At 41.5% G+C, this 21,865-nt stretch overlaps 1 protein-coding gene across 14 annotated transcripts in view; it reads left to right on the top strand.

Annotated features, from left to right (window-relative positions):
- LRRTM4 (leucine rich repeat transmembrane neuronal 4) overlaps window positions 1-21,865 on the top strand; it is a 488,683-nt gene that overhangs the window by 101,804 nt on the left and 365,014 nt on the right. For all 14 annotated transcript variants that reach the window (XR_012584259.1, XR_012584258.1, XM_074563451.1 and 11 more), the window contains 2 exons: window positions 1,828-1,975; window positions 10,119-10,215. The gene's annotated coding sequence lies outside the window, so the exon portion shown is untranslated. The remainder of the gene's footprint in view (window positions 1-1,827; window positions 1,976-10,118; window positions 10,216-21,865) is intronic.

The following is a 21,865-nucleotide window of genomic DNA, read 5'->3' as shown; positions in this document are numbered from 1 at the left end:
TAAGTAAAATAGAAAAAGAATGTGAAAAAGGAAATTTTACTGAGGATTTGGTTTAATGAGCTTTCTGGTGGATAGAATTAAGAGAAAAAGCAAGCCATGTTTCCCTTCCTATTTTAATAATTTTTGTGGCATACGCAGTCCACAAGCAGCATCGCTTCCCAGAGCCATTGCGCTGTCAGTCTCTTCACTTCTGGGCAATTAACACCGAGAAGACGCCGTCTAACACATGCCTCCTCACGCAGAACAAAACTCCGGATATGATTATTTCATCACACAAAAAAAAAAATAAATTAATGCTGCCCTGTTTGACAACTTGAGTTTAATACAGCCTGACATCCTGTTCTTGTGTTTCTCTGCTAAGTACACATCTAGTTACTGCTGTTCGTCCCCCATGCAACAAGCTGACAAGAAAGAGCATATTCACGGGGAAACTGGGGTAGGAGCCGAGATACATCTTTTGAAGCGGATATATTTAGATGTATTGTGGTGGCATATGACATCTTTTACCCCAAATTTAAAGCTGGAGGGTTTTTCTGGGCTTGGGGGTTTTCAGGTTTTTAGCTGCTTTTTGCCACCTCAAAAAGGAGAGGGAGGTGGAACGCAGACCAGATCTCACGACAAAACAATGCCAAAAATAATATCCCAAATCCCAACCTTCAGATTTCTGGTAAGAAAATTGGCGTTTAACAAAATACTTTTTTAGTTTTTAATTTATTTATTTTTTTTAAGCATCAGTTCCATCTCTGTTTAGCCAACATCCTGGATAATTCAGTGTTTGCTGATTGATAAAGCTTCTCCCCAACCTCCTATTTCGGTGGAGGACCTCCATGAGAGCACGCAGGCCCCGAGCAGTTCCTGGGGGGTGACACACAGAATAATCCCATTTTTCACCACTGCTGCCGTGGCTGGATTCCCCTCCCTACTGAGATTCCTGCCGCCCCTTCTCTGCTGGTGTAGTGACCTTTTCATATTAGTGCTGATGTCCTCCCATTTCTAATTCCTGGCGAGGACATTCTCAAGAGGAGCGGTATAACAAAAAGAAAGGCTGTTGCAACGCTGTGCTATGTTTAAGAAGCCATAAATGCTGAGATAGGATTTAAAGAGTTCTGCCCATGTCAGACAGTTGTGTACATGTGATGTAGAGGAGGAGAAGCCCAGTACTGCCTGGCTTTACTTTTTAATTTGAGTTTCTCTCTGATCAGAACTGTCCAGAGGCCCCTCTCCATAACACCAAGCTGCCTACTTGAGCTAGGCATGAGAACAAGTGTGTCTCCACTAACTGCAGCACGACTGTCAGCACAAATATATTTTACATTTAAGTTTGCCTCTGATTATTGATGCAGCTCTTCTTTCCTTCTGCTGTCATATGGTAGCTTCACTCTGAATATCATTTAATATAGCTTGCAAGCTCTTACAAAAAGCTTCTTTTTCTCCAGCAATGGATGCAGTGTATTTTCCTGCTTGTTAAACGGGCTTAATTTCATATTGGTGTTTTCCAAGAGGACCTGGAGTCCTGAGAAAGTCCGGTTTCCAGCTGTGCTGAAGCTTTAGTCCCTGACAGTATGGTCACACTACAGGCCCAGGAGCAAGCTGAAGCGCTGGACTCGTTCAATTAACGCTCTCCAAGCCAAATGAGCTGTGGGGCAGGAGGGCTGGGAGGAGCGGGACTGGGGGCCTGCTCATGGCCAGTGGTTGCACCCTGGCTCGTCTTTATTTAACGATACGACACAGCCTGAGCTCCTGAGAAATATCTGCAAACCCTGCAGAAGTTTGTTAGCGTATAATGCTTCTTAGGAACTTCTGACTATTTTAACTTTTGGTTTTCAGGTGTGTCTTGGATTCCGTTGGTATTCAGTGAGGAGCCGGCCCCGAACCTGCCTTTTGCACTCTTTGAGAACGCTGTTCCCTGTGGAGCAACCTCTCTGTAGCCAGCACATCTGAAAGACCTGTGGAAGGTTACGCTTTTCCCACGCAGGTGAGATGAAACATCCTCTTAGCAGATCACATAGGAAGAGAATAGCTGAAGAAAAGCTTCAAATAACCCTTTAACATGTTTTCAACAGAGGTACTGTTTATGTGCATGCTCTAAACGTTATATACCAGTATTTTTCTGATTGAATTTATTTCTGCGCTTTCATTCTAATATTAAATTAGTCAGTTAAAATGGATTTATGCGAATCAGGCCCCGTTGTATTTACCAGGAGAGAGTTGGTTGCCGGAAGTGGATCTGTCTTTCTCAACTGATTCTTTGAACTAGTGAAGGTAGAACGGGCGCAATGTGGTGAGTGAAAATGGGAGAGAATTTCAAAGTACTAGCGGCTGCTTTGTTTGTATAGCACACAGTCTTTATCACAGGGTAATAAATGATATTGCGCTGTCTGTATGCTCTCTGTGGAATGGACAAGGGTTTCTCATTTCATGCTTCATTCACAGCCAGCAATGCTGATTTCACAGAGTCAGCACCTATGCTTAGCACAGAGGGAAGAACAACAATATATTTATGGCCTATAAGAGACAAATACTTCCATTTCCAGTACACGGCAGAACAGGATCGCATTGCCTCAAAAGAGAGAAACAGTGGAGAGGAGAGGCCTTGTGTATGCAGCCAGAAGTTGAAAATTTTTACAGAAGATCCAAATTCCGTTGAGGACATGCAGTGCCTTTTGCCGACTCACGTGGAAAAGGCACCAGTGGCTTCCATAGGGATGTATGATTTTGAAGGAAAAGAAAAAGATGTTCATTTTAGAGAAGGGAAGCCAGCTCCTCCACAAATACAAGAGGATGAATAGTCTTGTCATGGGATATTGTCGTGATGGACTAAGCATCCACCTTCTTTTTGCCTCTGAGGAGGTGTTTTCTAAGCTAACCCTTCTCAGTCCTCCTGTTTTCTCATTCTTACGACCTGTAATTGTTTAGTATCTACCCTCCAATTTCCAAGAGCAATTGAGTTTCTTTCTACACAACGTCAACGGTATTCAAAGAATTAAATTAAAAGGTCTGGAGGCATTTATATTTTTTGTATCGTTGCAACCCATCCCACTCAGGAGGTGAAATTCAAGCTCAAACCCCAGGTAACTTTTTCTTCTCTTATCAGAACTGTTTTGCAGGGTAAGGTGCTTTCTTTTACTTTTACTGGAATGTGAATAGATTTTGGTGGAATAGGGACAATTATCTAGAAAGATCTGTTAGTGAATTAGCCAAGGAAAGGCAAAGAACCAAGTATCTTCCATCTCATACAAATAAATGAGCTACGTCTGAAGATTTAAGCAATCAGATTTGCATAATGAACGTGTTTATGCCACATTATAGTCACCTGGTTTACAAATTCAGTGAGCATTTCACCACTATTATCGGCTGTCATAGTAGAAAAATGAAACATTTGGGCAAAAATAGTTTTAAGGCAAAGCGAATGTATTTTACTTTGCTTTTTAACATCTGATCTTCAAGAAGTTTTTCTTATGTGAGGAGTAAACTCGCATTGGTGGTTGAAAATGTAGGATTAGTGCATCTAGCTTTTAGTGATTTGGGAAGGGATTCTTTGTCTGAATTCTATTCCAGGTTACTTAAACTGAGCAGCTGGCTGTCTTTTGTATCTTCTATTTCATTTTCTATTTTCTGTTATAAGCTTTTCCACACAGTTTTCGTTTTGTTTTTTGTTTTTTTTTTTTTTTTTTTTTTTACAGCATGATCTAGTGCAATGGTGGTTTGATTTAAGCACGGTCCCTTCGGCCTCATTTTAGGCATGATTTTCAAGAGCAGAAAGAAGAGTTTATCCACTTGTGTATCTGAAAATCCTCCAAATACTATTTGCATTATTTGGGCAACCTGTCCAAATATAGTGTTTTCATTAATTACTGTATGGATGTTTTTCCCTTGTAGGCCTAATTAATTTCTCTCTGACCTCTACAAAATGAGTTCACAAAATGTGAACTGTGTCTCTCATCTTCTTTCCATGCTTAGTTCACTGGCTGAGGGGGAGGTTTAGCATTACCTATCTCTTGCCATCCATTTTGCTCCAAAAATCCATAGATGCTACAAGGTTGCATCCTGTTAGTTCTGTGCTGTTTTACGTTTTTTCCTATGTCGCATTTACTGCTGTGCTTCATGGTTTTTCCTCCCTCAGACTTCAAATCAGGGTGTCAGTAAAAACCTAATTTATAAGGGGTGAGGCAAAAGAGTTTTGGATGTTTAATTTCCAAACAATGCATTTGTTTTACTTGAGATTTGAGCAAGAAAGGCAGCTTCCCGCCAAGGAATGAGTTCCTGAAGAGATGCGTATTTCCAGAAACGACAGTTTACTTAAGATGCCTCAGTTTCTTTGCTTGCCCAAGTTCACACATCTTTAATGAGGTCTGATTTTTTTCCTCTGTCTAAAACTTGCTTAGTCTCCCAGTCTTGACATCCCAAGCTATTTGTCACTTTAGAAAAAACTGTGGCTGCTGCCTCAGCAGGTGCGAAGCTGCAAGCATGGATTCGGCTGCGCAGTGCGCTTACCTCATCTGCTCTCACAAAACCTGTGTATCTTATCATTTTTAACATTTAGAAGCACTGTGGCATTTTTTTAGAGCACTAGTTTTATATGCTGCAGTGCCGTACTCCATGGAGTGGGAATTGTAGTGGTTTAGTTCACGTTAGGACTGCTTCTGAGATCATGTCCACCTGCGCAGCAGACCTTGCTTTTTGGGCTGCCTTCCTTTTACCTTCTGCAAAATCCTACATCACAGGCACAACTCCTTGTGAGAAACTGCTTCTAAGTCTACACCGAGAGCAGCGCAGGGTCTGAGACCTGTCCTGCGTGGCACCAGTACAGGAGGACCTCTTGTGGCACTGTGTGCCAGCTGTACGTGGCTGTTCTTCTGGAACGTGGGTCTCGAAGTACCGTGAAGTGGGTGCTTTATGATCTTTCTTGTTTCCCTCTGTGGAAACGGGGCTTAGCTTGCAATGAATACAATGGATTTATTTTTAATTAAGGCAGCTGGGATATGACTTACAGCGGTTCCTCAACACCTAGAAGACCTGAAGCACAGACTCTGTTGTTCAGACTCAGAGCGGTGGCCTGGGAAAGGGCCCGAGCCGCAGAGGTGTTAGTGGTGCCTGTGGAGCAGCGGGGTCTGGTATTTATCGGGCAGGTACAGGTTTTTGTGCTTATACAAAATATTTTCTGAAAAATTCAAAGTGGATCACAAAGAAACTGCTCTCAAATTCAGGTCACATGTATTAGTTTTGGCTCAGGTATTTGTATTTCTCTTCACAGCAAACAAAGAGGAGAATTTTATCCTGTTTACCCAGCAGGTGAGGGATCTGTTACCTCCAAGGCATGAGGCTTGGGTTTGAATCCACCCTCACTGCAGGAGTTTTTGAACGCAGGAGCTCTTAGAGCAGGCTCTCGTATCACGTGTACCTCTGCCTGAAGATGTTCCATCATTTTTTAAAAATACATGTTTTAACAGTATGGCTTAAATGCGTCCAGTTGTATCAGAAGATATGACGCCAAGATGCTTCTTGTTAGCCTGCCGGTGACCTCCAGCCATGCAAGCAGAGGTTGTGTTCTTAGAAGAAGCAGCCTTAGTAAGGAACGGGATTTGCTAGTCAAATATCTCCTTGCGAAAGGTAGCTGTTTTTCAATTATAAGACTGCACACACATATATTTTTATGACCAGATTCTCGGTAAGGTAATGCACCTTTAATTCATTGGAAATTAATGAAGCTGTAGGAGCAACTGAGAGTAAATAGTGGCTTCTGTGGGTTAGTGACTGAAATGAAAAATCAAATAACTTCATTTCATGTCGAGGTATTGGATCCCCTTCTGCTTCCAATATTTAATTTTTTTATTCCTTTGGTTGTTTTAGAAAAAGAAACCCAAACACACAAAAAAAAAACCCCACCCCACAATTAAAAACCCAGAGAGAGAGACAGCAAAAGGAAAAAACACATCAAACAAAAATCGAAATCACTTAGATATGCAGGTGGTTGAATTTCCCCCCCTAGATATTTACCCTTGCTTTCAATCACATTTGAAGCAAATTTTGCTATTCATCTTTTTCGTCCTTCTTATTTTTTTCTGCACTGCACTTTCCAGAGGATTTGCTAAAAATATTTTTCCAATTCAAGTGCTGGGTACCTGAGGGTCAGGCTACTTTATTTTTTCGCTTACCTGTTGTCGCTCTGGCTGGAGGTAGAAATATCAGTGGAAAAGCCAGTCATGCCGCCTTTTCCACGCTCCTTGGCTAACTGTGCACAATAGTGAAGACTGCACAAAAAGCCTGCTCCTAGAGGAATACATCTTAATATTAACATTTAGTATCTAACCTATTATCTGTAATACAGAATGCTTGTAGTGTGAGGGACCAAAGTTGTCTGATTCGTTCCAAATTTATGAAGTTATAATCTTCAGGCTCTAAATGAAGGACAAATTTAGCATCCAAATTCTTACTCTCTTACGTACAGTCTATAATACAGAATGTCTGTAGTCTAAGGGACTGAAGTTGACTGATTTATTCCAAATTTATGATGTTACAATTTTCAGACTCTAAATAAAGGGCAAATTTAGCATCCAAATTCTCTTTTCTATCTCCCTTTTGTAGACTTAAGGTGACAGAGTCAGGTTTTTTGAAGTGCAGCTTTCTTGCAGACTAAAATAAATGTACCTGGTTTTGTAGTGATTCATACGGCTTTATTTTCTTTTAAAGATCTTTGGATGCATCTCCCCCTTTTATTTTTTTTCCCCTTTTAGCATGAAGCCAATTCTTGCGCTGATGATACATTTTTTTTGTACAGTGGCTTATAATAAAATAAAATGTCATTAAAAAGTAAGAATATAGATAAGACTACGTGTGCACCCGAGGTATTGGTATGATTTGGTTCTTATCCAGTGGTAAGGTGTCAAACCCATGACACAAATTTTAATTTATCAGAGACCTCCTGTGATAGACAAGCCCTTGATTTAGAAAACAATCTCATAAAAGAATCCTGCTTCTATAGAATAATTTTTTCCAGGCCTGCAAGGAGACTCTGTCTCTGCCGGAGGTAAGGTGGAAGTATACGCATCGTTTTGTGATCACTAATATTCAGAAGTCACAATCTGTGGAAAAATGTGCACCCTGTGTGGAGGAAATATGTCTCTCTGAATTCATACACCCCTAAATCTACCCAGCTGTCTGCCTGTTCTCTGATGTCATACAAAATAGTTGGCTAAACTGGCTGAATTATTGCTTGGCGGGCTGCTGGCTAAATCAGTGGAATGGGCAATCCAGCAACAGCATTTACCTTTCGGTAGCTCCCCACCCCAAAACAGATTTATTGCCTTGAATTTGGACTGGCACCAATTCAGATGAAGAAGGGATTTTTAATTTAGACAAAATGAAGACCTGTGTGTGGAGGTGGATATTTGGGGGTGCTAAAAGTTGCATGGAAAGTCGATGACAGGACTGGAAGGAGATGCCGTATCTCATAGACCTTCATTCAGGGGGTTGTTTTCTGTGCTATTGTCCTTGATGTGTCACAGGGAGAGTTCTGCCATGCACTTCTGAATGAGCTTGGTCATCATGCCTGCTGCATCTGATCCTGCTTTTTAAACCTCGATGCATGATGTTCTTCTGGAGTGACTGTGCCTCCTGGTGTTTGGATAACATCTAATGCCAGAGCCTGACCTGCGTTTGGCCATGACGTTATGTTAGAGAGAGCTAAATAATAGGGAAGAGATTGTTTCTCAAACCAATTTTGACCTTATGAGGTCAGAAAGATTCTTGAGACAACATTTTACACCAGCCTTCCAAGCTATTTATCGAATCATCTGTCCCACCCTTGTGACTCTCCAGGTTTTAGGTTGGTAGTTCCTTTTCGTAAAACTTTCGAGGTTAAATCACCCAGTTGAACTCAAAGAAGCTTAGGCTTGGCCACCGGCCAAAAAGCTCTCAAAGTGAAGCATCCCAGAAGGATAATGTTTTCCACCTTTCAAATCTCAAATGGTTCACCGCCATTCTAATTGCGGTCTCCGTCAGAATAGCCTCCCATAGGGAGAAGTGGGGGAAAAAAAAAGACAAAAAGCATAGTTTCTCTATATAAAGATAAGACAATTGATTGCAACCTATAAAGCTACCAATTATACAAGATTTGCTTGTTGTGTATTTTAAGTGTTACCATAGACTAAAATTCAGGTTTCCAAGCACTATCGCAGTCATCTAGTGTGACTGAACAAATGGGATGCTTTAAAAAACGTGCAATCACTGAGCCTCCGAGAGCCCCAACTGTAAGCATTTAATTGCCATTGACAGTTCTGGCCAATTAAGTCTCTGCAGTAATGATCGCATCAGCAAAAATTACGGGATCTTTTATGTTCAGATAACCACAGTTCCTAATTGGAAGACGGTTTCAATGAAATCTTTTCTCTCCATTACCAAAACTAACATTAGGGATCAGAGGGATCAGTGTTGCGATCAGCGGGTTGCGAACTTTGCCAGGGGTGAGAAAGGCAATCGGGATTCTTGCAGAGCCGTGAAAACGTGAGTATAGTATAAAGTGAAGAAAACGTTTCTGCTCCTCTCCTTTTGCCCCTCCAGATCAGTTGTTCTCTGGTTGTGTTTGCCCCGTGTAGTGTGGGGTTCATGAGACAGAGCTGAGCCTGAGCTACTTCTTTCAAAGGGAATTATTGACCTGACGTTTCCCTGCTGCGGAACGTGAGTTCTGCTTAGAAAGATACTCTTCGCAGTGTAAATTGTGCTCGCTCATAGTTACCAATGCTGTACTTTGTAGACAAACCTTCTATTAGTATCTAAAGCTTGTACATACTTCAGTGCATTTAGCTGTAGATTCATGTTTATGTAAACATGACAATTAGAGCATTATTCTTGTACTTCAACTGATGCAAGGAAGTCATAGCAGTATGGTGCCCAAAATAAGGCATCTTCTACATGGAAGTACTAACAAAAACTCTTACTTAGAATCATAGAATTGCCCAGGTTGGAAGGGACCTTTCAGATCATCCGGTCCAACCACCAACCTTACTCTGACAAAAAACATCATTAACCCATATCTCTAAGCACTACATCTACCCGTCTTTTAAATCCCTCCAGGGATGGTGCCTCAACCCCTTCCCTGGGCAGCCTGTTCCAATGCTTAATAACCCTTTCAATGTAAGAATTTTTCCTAATATCCAGTCATCTTGACTGGCCTTGGGTTCTAGCTTTATTGTCTTGCAGTAGCTATCAATCATTTTTCAAGCGTTAGCTAGAGAAAGGCCTTGTTGGAAATGTTAGCTCAGCCCACCAGTCTGTCGGCTCTTCCTCACACGTGCTGCAATCTGCAAAGCAGAGTAAGCCTCCCTGGTATTTCACCTGCCCGTTAAGTGTGGGACTTCAGCGACTGATCATCTAAATCACCTAGTCCAATTAACAAGGTAACCCGAGGGAGAAAACGAGCTGGAATGTTCCGGCCAATCTACAAGTTGTCAGGACACCGGGCTCTTAGTTAAGGACTGGGACTCCCCCGTAGCAGCGGCTGAACGCAGTCCCAGTGGGGCAGAGCACGAGCCCGCTGACTTGTTCCCGCTCTGGCTGGACTGACACATACTCTTGTGTGATGGGATTACATGATGTTTGTTGTTATGGGCAATATTGTGTTTTTTCACTTTTATGCATCCCTGTTAGGTTTTTATTCTTTGAATTTCAATTTTAATCTCTTTTTCTTTAGAATTCATATCTCATTCCTTTTAAAGTGATATAGGCTAATTTAATTGAGCAGCCTCTAGAATAATAGGAAAGTTATGCTAATTTTTGGAGATTGAATTGTGTCTCTCTTTTTTTGCTCGTGAAAGAACGTGCTCTTGCTTTATGGGAAACTTGCTCTCTTTTTTTATGGAGAGTTGGAATTGTTTCTTTAATACATTACAAGCTCATCAGGAAAGGATCACAGGGACTGAATCCTGCGGGCAAAGGTATTTGACACTGCAGCCTTTTATTCCTTTCAGGAAAAGCCTGTGTGGGAATGTGTTTTAACAGAAGTTAAAGCAAGCCTAATATCTGAATTCAGAAGTAAATCCTGTTATGGCTATTTAAGAATGCTTGTTATTTAAAGGTCCCAAAGTTGTTATTGCTGATGCTATGGATGTTTTTATTTATAGGTCGTGGGCTACAGCGCTCGACTGAACCTTGCAGGAGCCATCTTTGCCGTTGCTTTCTGAACAGTCTTCATCCCTCACTTCGCTGCTTTATCACCAGGTATGAACTGGAGATAATAGTACTGGTCTAAGTTTAAGTGCTTTGCAAACAGTTGTTAAAAAGAAATAATACAAAACCTATTGGTGTGGTACGGCTGTGGTTTGCCAAGGCTACAGAGTTCCTTAGAGATTCACGTGTGCATTTTTCCCGCCCCGGTATGTGGGATTTCTGTTCGCAAAAGGAGGTTTCCTCAGCCAGATTTCAAACCCTACCAAGTGCCAGTTAAAAAACACTGCTTTGTAGCATTAGCCGCAATGTACGCTGATTTTTGCATGGTAAAAATGACCGTGTAAGGGCAAGGCACTAGAGAATAGTACCTTCTAACAGTACCTTAAAATAACTTGCAGCTCCTGAGCCCCACGGGCACTGTGGTTTTAGCTTTATTTTGCTATACGGCATTAGGACCGAGTCCCTAATTGGGTAGCATAGAAGCCATGGTCTCCTGTCAAACGAGGTAATGTCTGTAGTTCTACTCTGGTCCCATATTATTAATTCTGTAACTAAAGAGAGCTTGTCGCTGTGACGCTTATAGGGCTGTAGTAACACTTGTACCTTTTAATAAACAAACATTCATAGGAGTGCTCAGGAAGACATCGAGTTAGATTCCTGTGATAAACAATACGAAGAAGCCCTTAATAACACTTGACTTGGAGCAGAATTCATTGTAAAGCCAAATGAATTTCTTTGCCTGGGGTGGAACACTGAGAGAAAATTATGAGAACAAGGACACTAATTTTTATGGTTTCCGATGTGCTTTTTTTCTGTGAAATGCCTTTTAGGTCTGTGGTAAGAATTAAACTGGGGATGAGACTAGCCGGCAAGCCCGGATTTGCTGAACAAACACAAAGTTTGAAGTATGAGCACATGCGTGGAGTCAGCGTTCAGACCTCAATGTGTGAGCATCCCGTGGGTGGCTGGGCTGGGGGATGGGACGTGAGTCCTAGTCAGACCTCTGGTGTAGATCTGGTGTGTTCCTTGTTCAAAGGCAGGTCTCTCCCAGTGTCTCTTTTTTTTCTCTTTTTTTTTTTTTTTTTTTTTACTCTTTTACCCCATTTTGTTTCTCTGCAGACTATGAAAATCCACAGGGATTCTTTCATTGCCCAAGTGTCTAGACGCATCCTGTAGGTAATCTGTAAGCAATGTGATAACGGCAACAACAGACGTTAGTTCAAGTCCTAATGTAATTTCTGATGGAAACTCATATCTGTTCAGGTTTTTTGGCTTTATGAGGAGGGTGAATAGATGCCAGTAATTTCCCTTTAGTGACCACCGTCGCTTTCTGCTCTTTTCACAATGTGGCATCGACTTCATTTCTTGTTTCGCTCTGCTGCGGATGCAGGGTCAGCTCCCGGTGCCCCCTCTCTCGCTGCTACCCCCATATCTTCCCAGGAATAGGGCAGTTTCCCTTCTTGTGTGGGGGAAGCAAGGATGCTGGTCAGCCAGTGTTGGTGCTGCTGCTTTCCCTGACCTCTTTTCCCTGCGGCACGAATGAAATAGAGATCATCTGTTACGTTACACCGTCTCAATTCCTACTCAGCAGCGCAGGGGCCAGATAATGGAGTCGGAGTTTCTACCTCTGGGTCGGGAGATGGAATTGGGCTCACAGTGGTGATGATCAAAACTTGCTGCAATTGAATGGCTCTTTCAGTGTCCTGCGAGAAAAGAGTGTATTGGTTCAGCTGGGTCCAAGCCTGGTTCTTTTTTAGCATTTCAGTCTCAGGTGTCTCTTCTGCTTCAGTTAACTAAACTGGAGCTGAATTAGCTGTAAGGCTCATCAGTTTTGTACCTTCCACGGGAATTCAGCTTGGTAATGAGAGAAAAGAAAATACAGTGTAAATTCAAAATTCAGATATTTGATTCTTGAAAATCAAGCGCAGTATTATAATGCATGTTAGGGCCATAATTGCCTATATGTGGCAATTCCTGTGCATGCTCTTGAGTTTAGCATGGGATTTTTATAAATGGGTGTACATTTATGCGTGCTTCAGATCTGTTTTGCATTGCTAGAGTGGTATAAAGGAGCATTGGCACAAATGGTAATCTTGCCCATTTTTCTTTTTCTGAATTTTCACCTTTTGCAAATTTGTCCGTACATGTTAAGTAATTACGGATCAGAAGATGTCCGTTATAGATGACTCACTTCGGTTAATAAATGTCATGGTCTGTTTTAGTCCTTAATTACTTGAGTTGACCTACTCCAGTCAGATCATCTTTGAGCATCAGGAAATACGTTAGGAAAGTTTGACATTCCAAATTGCTAAAAAAATTTTAAAAAATTTCAAAATCAATTGTAACAGAGGAGCCTCATAGACAAGGGATTCACTAACTCACTGCAAGCACCTGTGACTGCTTTACATGGCACAGGTCGAAAAAATAGTGTGAGAAAATGAGACTGTTTGCGGCCAACTGATCAGATTTTAGATTAAAAGTAGAACAGTTGCAAAATTAAAAGTATTCTGAAGTTTAGGATTCATTGGAATGCAAACAGGTCACTCTAAAGCCTTCTACAATGAGTGAGGAGACATCAACAAACACAAATTGTTCAAACAACGTGAAATCAGATGCTTCGCAGAAGGGTGGCTCACATTGCTGTTTGTATCTTCTGGCAGTGTCACCGCGATGTAAAAGGGCACTATGTAATGGGAAAACATGTCCAGGATATTAGGAATTTTGGACACACCAAAGTGACTCCTGTAGTAGTAAGTTTTCACTTGGGTCAAGCAAAACACTTGATTTATAAAGCTGTCAAGATGTTTTGGGCCACTGACTTTTGTGTTTTGTTTGAGAGTAGTGTTAACTAATTTTTCAGTTAAAACCAGTAATTTCATCTGGTTGATGATCAGAGGGCCGGAGCCCCTCTGCTGTGAGGACAGGCTGAGAGAGCTGGGGGGGTTCAGCCTGGAGAAGAGAAGGCTCCGGGGAGACCTTGGAGCCCCTTCCAGTCCCTAAAGGGGCTCCAGGAAAGCTGGGGAGGGACTCTGGAGCAGGGAGGGGAGCCATGGGACGAGGGGGAAGGGTTTTACACTGAAAGAGGGGAGATTGAGATGAAATACGGGGAAGAAATTGTTTGCTGTGAGGGGGGTGAGCCCCTGGCCCAGGTTGCCCAGAGAAGCTGTGGCTGCCCCATCCCTGGAGGGGTTCAAGGGCAGGTTGGCCGGGGCTTGGAGCAAGCTGGGCTGGTGGGAGGTGTCCCTGCCCAGGGCAGGGGGTGGCACTGGATGGGCTTTAAGGTCCCTTCCAACCCAAACCATTCTGTGATCTCATGGGAAGTGGAATTATTGGTGATACTGTGTTGATGACTATGACTACTTGGTTTTTCCTTGAAAGCCAGTTTTGTCTGTAAAAGTTTTCCAGCTCAAATCCAAGTTCAGGTTCCTGTGTGGCTTCTATAAGACTGACTTAGAGGACCCAACATATCAATGTTAAGCTAAGTTTTTTGAGTAGAGTATATAGTCGCTTAGCCTTATATTTATCTTACCGTTTACAGTGGAAGGCCCAACTGTTTTTCCATCCAGTTGCTTATGAATAAATAATATGACATGCTGTCTCCTCAACAGCTGCTTTTCTTGCCTTCCTTCTGCCAGTGATGCAGAAAGTCACCGCACATTTGCATATGAAATACCTGCTCCAAATCACATTTGTGTGTCCTGGACCAATGCACAGGAGAATAATGAGCCCCCAGGCAGCGCTCTTAGATCTCTGTGGGCCAGGTAACTTATCTGAATGTGGCTCAGGTGGTGGCCTGTGGAAAGTTTATTCTCTTATTCAGACTTAGGGTAAATTTAAGCATCCAACACGCCCCTGCCCTTTGGAACTATCCGTTTGAGCATCATCAGCGTTTTATAGCTTGCCCGTCGCAATGGAAACAGTTGGGGTCTAAACTGCTGGAAGATGATCGCACTTAAAACTGAGCACGTCTTGTGAATGGGAGGCATTGTACAGAATGAAGAGGGCTGAGGGATAAATTTCTATATTGTAATTGTCTGTGTTATAGAAAGAATGCCTTTCAAATGTGTCTTTTCCAAATTCCTCTTATTGTTGTTTCTTCGGGGCATAAAGATCTTTGATGAAAGAAAGAGGAAAAAATAACAGCGAAACCGTTTGTACTGGTAGAAAATAGTTACATAAAATATGGGAGTCTGAGAAATGCAGAAAACCAAAACCCCAAAACAAACCCAAAAAACCTCAACAGAAACTCTAGAATAATAATAATAATAAAAAAGTCTTTAGCCTACCAGAATATATGCACGTTCTGAATGCCTGTGTGTCTGGTGCTCATGTCCTACACCGTGGTGTCTCAGAAACTGTCCGGTGTATGCCACAGCTGTGCGTTGACTCTAGTGCCCATCACTCCTCTTCTTTCTGTTGGGAACACCCAAGTCTGAGAGCCAGAAAGGGGCTGAATTTCTCGGGAAAGGGCTTCTGCGACTTGTGGGACCCAGCGTGATCCCCATCTGCCTTGCGGTGTAGAGGCTAAATAACTGCTCTGGCAGTGCAATTATAATACAGAGTTGAGCAAGGCTGCACGTTTTTAAAAAAATAAAAATTAGGGCTTTAAATATCAGGGATGTACATAATGTATAACAGTCCATTAGAAAAATAGAGGAAGCACTGGGATAAAATTAGGAAACACAAGCAAAAGAAAAAATAGTCTTATTGGGCAACTGTGATATAAAGAAGGTAGAACTATAGTTAGGAGGGAAGGGCTTGCAAGAGAGAAGGCTCCAGCAACCAAATGGTTTGTGTATTTAAGTGCTCGTACCCCAGTATGTGTATTTTTATGCGAGAACAGGGTTCAGATTGTTAGTACAGTGTAGAAATGGTAGATAGGCAGGAGAAGTAAGTTTGTAAGAACTGTAGGTGGGCATGAATGATGAAGGTTAAACCAGAGCAACGGACTAGAACAGTGGATGAAAGCGGTATGTTTTTTGCGTGCAGCATGTTGGCGTGTCCACTTGTGAAATCTGGGTCTGTGCCTGGTTTTGAAATTCAAGATGGCAGAGTCACAGCTACGGCTAAGGGCAAGTTGGGATTTTTTGTTGTTGGAATTTTTTTTCCGTTCTTGCTAGAGACGTACATTTGCTAACATGTAGGAACCAGTGGCAAATCCTGAAATATCGGCTCTGTCCATGGAAAGCACAGCTCATTATGGACAAGACAGCAAGAACTGGAAAATCATTAAGCACACTTACTGTACTGTAGAAAATCTTAATTTTGCTGGTTTAATTTTCAGTTGATTTTAGATGTGAAATTTGGAGTGATTTATTGCCATTGTTCTTCTGACTGGATGCAATCCAGTGCCCAAAGTCTTCCAAGTAGGGCAAGGTGTTAAACGGCTTGATAGAATCAATGCATTCTTCTGATTGCCGTAATTTGTAAGTCAATTAACTAAATCAAAAGATAAAAAGCTGAATTGGCAACAAGGGCAAGTTGGGGTTTTTTGTTGTTGAAATTTTTTTTCTGTTCTTGCTAGAGACATACATTTGCTAACATGTAGGAACCAGTGGCAAATCCTGAAATATCAGCTCTGTCCATGGAAAGCACAGCTCATTATGGACAAGACAGCAAGAACTGGAAAATCAAACTTGCGTTGACTAATATGTTTTAGGAGAGTCCTAACAAACGAGAGAACTTGTTTAAGAAAAATTAATAATAATAATAATAAAAAAATCTTTAATCGGGTATCCACACGTAAAAGAAGGCATCTCTCTCATGGAAGAACACATTAAAATTTTCTGAAGATGTCGAAAAGTAAGAGTCAAAAGCAGAAAGTCAGAATTATGCTTCTTACTCTCTGAAGAAGCTTTTTTACAATTCCACCTTGAAATGTGAGCACTTCCCAAAGTGTTGGTTTTGTTTGCTGTCTTTAGAGTGCTATACTCTAAAATCCTGGCCATGTATCCCAGTAGCAACTGCTAAGTGGGAGCCATTTAGGAACTGGAAAAATGCGACAGTGAAACTAACACATACGGAACATGACAAAATATTTAAAAGAAATAAAGAAGTAAGAATTTTAATGCTGCAGTACTACTGAAATGACAATATGTGGACAGGTTTCCATGATCATGAGGAGGAAATAATCCATTAACTTATTTCCTGCGGGCTGTTGAAAGTTCCCGTATTGCGTGTGGTCAGCTGTGACATTGTAGATGATGTAGTTTGGGAAGAAGACTTTATCCCAATAGTAAGTGTATGAATCTGAAAAGTGAAGTCTGAGTCTCCATTTTTTTTTTTTTTTTTTTTTCCTTTTAGGTGCCCTTAAAATATGAACTCTTCTGCTGTAATACTCTCCTTTATTGTATTTTGTAGTTAGAATGCCGCTTGTGTGGTTGCTTCTATTTTCCTTCCTTTCCGCGTCTGTCGTCTTTGCTTCATCTTTCCCTGTAGAGTTCCTTTTGCCTTGCTCACGTGGAAGTAGGGGTCAGTGAGACCCCAGTGCTTTCTGCTACTAATTTGGGCAACTCTATAAGCAAATCCATGTTGAATGAAGCATTTTACAAAACCAGCTGAAACCCAGACAATAGAAGCCTAAAAAGTGCATATTTTTCTTCAGTTGCTTATTAAAGGGAACACCACATCAAATATTTGTTTTGCTCTCAACCTGTGATTTACACCTGTTGGTAAGAGCAATTAAACTTTTAATTCAGTAAAACATACTCTGCTTTATCTATGCACAGATTCGATGCTTATCTGTTAGCATAAGTCCATCCAGAGGAATGAAGCCCAAATGGTAAGGGGGGATCCAATTTCTTTTGTCTCAGCCAACGAACATGCTGCTCTAATTAAAAGTCTGCATGGAATATTTATAAGCAAGGAGAAGAAGAGTAACTCCCACCAGTAAGTCTGCCAAAAACAATGAGTGCAGAGTGGAAATCCTCTGAGTAAGGGAATCATAAACTTTTCTGTGATATTTGTCTTTGTTTTCCCATCTCGGAGGGCCTGCATGACAGTTTGGATAAAATATATATGGTGTTATTAAAAAATAAATTGTCGAGTTGACTGCAGAAGTTACTAGATGAAATTGTGTCGCTTGTATTATGCAGGAGGTCAAAAAATGATTAAGAATGTTACTTACTGGTCTTAAAAAGTGCAGAAATGCTTAATAGATAGAGGTGTGAGTCCGTTCAGAGAACCTGTCTGCAGATGAGCAGCTGATCCCAGACCTGGAATAAAGTTTCTTTTTCCTCAGTAATCTCCAAATGCCTCTTAGAGTACTTTTCATCAGCGGATTTTGAAGGACTTGGCATCATTGCTCCCATGCTACAGATTTGTGGGGAGACAGAAGAATGAACTGCCGAATGTAAGGGTCACCTACAGCGAGTGCCAGCGCCGGAGAGAAAGACGAGTCTCTGGATCACTGCTCTCCTCCCTTCCCTGCCTTACCTTCCCCGCACTTGGGCTTTTTCGGAGCTTTTATGCACCCTGCTGGCATTCACAAATATCCTTCGTAATGGCCCTTTTTCGTGAGGGTGTGAGTTTAGCATGCTAAGCAGCGCTGAGGCGAGCAGTTCCTCAGCCCTGTGCTGCACACAGCAGCATATGGATTAATAATACTCCTCAAAGCGCGATCTGTAAAAGCTGAGGGTGATGAGCAGCTTTTGAGAAGGGTCCCTGTTGTCTCCCTGGATGGGAAGATGAAGCACTAGGTGTCTGGTTCCAAAAAATGGAAATTCAAAATTTTATACCCCGTGACATATATTTTAATATTTTTTTTTTCCACCAACGATGATCCTAATTTTGTATTATACAAATCTTACTATTGCGGTGATTGTTTTATTTTATTCTCCCCTACCTTCTTCCCGGAGTACTGACAATAACACTGTACATCCTCTTATGGCGGGGGGGGACGCCCGCCTGGGTGGCGTGTGCCCTACAAATCATCTTTCTGTTGAGTGGGAAAGGGATGGGAGCAGTTGGGGCAGATAGGAATATTATGCTTCATTTACATAATCTTTATCTGAATGAAGTTCACCTTCTAAATCCAGTGAAGCCTTCTGCAGAGCTCCTCCCGGCATCCCGGAGAGCCGCTGCGGGAACTCAGGTGCTTTCGTGCCACTGGGGCTTTCGAATTAATCCCTGCTCTGGAAATGGCTACCCGGTCTCTCAAAGTCCGAGCCGGTCTCTCCCTTATCTGTGGAATGCTATTGGAAAGGCTTTTATTTTAGTAATCCACGTGTAGCTATTTAAGAACTCATTCCTACAGAATGAATTTTATGCAGAACCTTGTTGATTTTTATCTTGGCAAAAAGTTCCGGTCAGTCCAGTAGAGCTTTTCTTTCCTTGATTTTTTGGTAGTCTTTGGTTGAGAGAAGCATGCTAATTGTTGGAGGCAGCTTCAAATCTCCTGACCTCAGAGAAATTTGTTTATCGTTAAATATATGTATACGCGATACGTGATATGTTTATATATATGTATTTAAGCCAGGGTTTAGAGCAGCATCTGCCGCAATAGCCTGCATTGCACAGTTCTGCAGTAAGTATAACCTTCTGATATTTTTAGTATCTCAGCTAATCCGTCCACTCTGCTGTCCGCCGGTGTAATTGTAGCAATCATCATCTTATTCCAAAAAAATAAATAAATAGGGAAATAACCAAACTTACCTTACTCACGGGGAGTTTTGAACGGCTTCCCTGTGCTCAAGGGCTTCATTTGAGTGGAGTGTCCGGTGGGAAGTGGTCCAGCGCTGATGGAGCGAACCAGGGCTCAGGCTCAGGCAGGCGTCAGGCTCGTGGATGGGGACTCTCTTTAGAGATTCTGGATTGTTTGCAACAGGTTTGATACTCTGCCTGATATGGAGGAAGGCAAGTTTGGAGTTTAATTCCTCAAAGGTTGGAAGAGTAACAACCTCAGTAGGAATGTAGGTGTTTTTTTTTTTTTTTTGTTGCTTCAGATTTCCAGAATTTTCTTTTGATTTTGCGTATGTGTTTTTAGTATGTTGATCTGAAAAAAAAAAAAAAATCCCAGAATTGAATATTACACGAAGTATCTGACTATCTTTTTCCTTAATGATTCCGAACAATTGGATATTTTTTTTTAATTATTGTGAGGACTTAATAATGTACTATAATTTTCAACGTATGTTTTGCAAAGTAACACTGATGTTGCTGTCAGTGCTCCATTTTGTGATTTTTTGAGCATCCCTCTTAGTGGTTTCTTCTTCTCCTGTTGGAGACCTAATTCAACAGAATATAGAAATGCTTTTCCTTTTAACAAAGACTTAAAAAAATACCCAAAACCAAAAAAAGGGCACTAGGGAAACAGTCTTGTTCTGCAGTGTAAAAAATGTGGTTTTATTACCGAGGGGAGTGGCTTGGCAGAAGCAGAAGAAATTTTGCTTCGGAAAAAACTAAAGCAAAAGCTTTAAAATATTTTTTTCATAGTAATTTTAAGGAGCTAAGATTTCTGAACTGGGTACAAGAAGTCATTAAGCTGGAATTTGGATTTGCATCATGAAACGCACGTAATAGAATCTGTACGTGTGACACAAATTTCTCCATCGCTAATGAAAGTTCGTTATGGAACTTTGCATATTCTCCTCAACAAGGCCAACTCATTCTGCCCCAGTAGATCAATTAACTTTTCTTCGCCATCTGTTCGGCCAGCCATTAGTTCTGTCAACATTGCATCTTCTGGTGGCTTTCAACAACAGCAGGGCTTTGGGAAGCTGGAGAGGAGGCGGGTGCCGGTAGTGTGTTGGAGTGTGCTCGCTGGACGCTGTGTTAGCAGCCGGAAAGTCCTTGAAAAGAGGCTTGAAAAGAGGATTTGCCGATGGATGGTGGACAGTGATTCTATCTGTAGCTTATTCTTCATTCAGCTAAATAAATGTTGGGTTTGGTGCTCCTCATGGTTTCCAGAATCACGTGAGCAAATCTGACTTTGAGTGTAGCCCTAACCAGAAGCGTGATTCTACTTTTGGTAAAAATTGATGAAATCTCTCCCTGGCCTTCAGCGATATTAGGATCAGCCCATAGGAGACCAAGGCGTATGGGCCTACTGAATTATGGAAGGACTTTGAACAGTGTACTGTGCTCAGAAGCTCCCACTCAGAATGTCATGTCTTTGTTAGGAAAGGACGAAAAGTTGAAGACTGTTGAGAACAAGGACACTGATAGCTACTGCGTCCCTTTGAACGTCTGTCTGCTGAGAGCTCTGCCTCAAGATACACCCTGTACTTATGTAGCTCTGAAAGTATTTCTCATCTCCTGGTGCTGCTGTAGAATGGAACGTAGGAATATAGCTACAAAGGGTATGCTGTAGATTATACGTGCCAGTGTTAGACGACGCTTGCAAATCTTTGGGTAGAAAAAGGGAGTTTCAACAAATGGGATGGTTTTTTGGGGCCAGTGCCACTGTGGAACATCACCTCTCCGGGGCTGTGCGAGGCTAAACATTCCTTTTTCTTTTTGAAGAGTACCAGCGTTGCTTTTTACTTAGCAGCTATCCTGCATTCAGAAATAGTATTGTTCAGTGCTCAGAACTGCCGGTCATCCGTGCAGTAACAAAGTGGTATGAGCACAAAGAGGAGAATACAAAGAAGCTTTAGGAAAGAAATCGATTTACTGTTTGAGAGGATTTTGCCATACAGAAAAGCAAAGAGGAGAGTTTTATTTTTAAATCATAAAAAAACTGTCAGGCGTCTCTTAAAACATGGAATCATCCTTGCTACATTATCTGCCATGCCAAGTAATTGAGCTTCGACTTTAAGCACCCTGCAGATATTTCGCTTTCTATCGTTATATGTGAAACACAAATACCGAAGCTGTAGTCTGTAGGGTTTCTTCCTTATTTGTTGCCTAAGTTGGAAGGCAAGTGCAGTGGGGGAAGCAGGGAAAGTACAACTTTCTGATTAAAGTATCCGAATGCCACCCTGGGAGAGGAGATGATGTCCCTGGACTGACAGAGGGTTCAGCTCAATGGTACGTCAGTTAGGTTAACTCAAAATGCCACAGATCACCTCTGAAAATAACGATAGTGCTGACATAGCTGTTCATATAACAGCAAGGCAACTTACGGAACTCATCCAACTGAAAAAAAAAAAAAGCCTATTTAACTTTCTTGAAGTGCTTTTAAGCTGGATTTGTTACCCAAATCAATTCACCACGCAAACAAATGTTATGCCGTCCCACGGGAAAGGACGTTGTGAGAGCGTGAGTGAGTGGTCAGGACAGAACTGGAGATATTTTTGTAAAGAGTCTTGTCTAATCGGATTGTAACGACGTGTAGTGACCTTCCTCTGGCCACGCAATCCATGAATTCATGTAAGATTTTTTTAATGAGAAAACTCTGTGTACGTAACATTAAAGGCGGGGGGGGGGGGGAGAAAAGATTGTTTCTTACTTTCTTCCTCTGTGATGAGAATGACAGCAACCCGTATTAGGAACTAAATGGTCTGGAAAATTATAATTAAGGAAAACCCAAACATTTTGTTGTGAAAATACAAAACTGAAATGAAGCTTTTAAGAAAGGAGGCAAAGTAATTCATGCCTACCAATGAAACATCAGGAGTTGTTTCCTTAAGAAGGATTTGGTTTTTTAGGACAACTCAGAATACCAGGAAAGAAATCTAATGTAATTCACTCTGCATCTCTCTTATTGTTGTGTTATTTTCTTTTGAAAAATGTTGTTTTAATCGGAGTCTTTTCAATGTAA

This window comes from Larus michahellis, chromosome 20, assembly GCF_964199755.1.
Source record: "Larus michahellis chromosome 20, bLarMic1.1, whole genome shotgun sequence".
Classification (NCBI taxonomy): domain Eukaryota; kingdom Metazoa; phylum Chordata; class Aves; order Charadriiformes; family Laridae; genus Larus; species Larus michahellis.
Note: the sequence above shows the minus strand (reverse complement) of the source record. Positions and strands in the feature narration are given on the sequence as shown.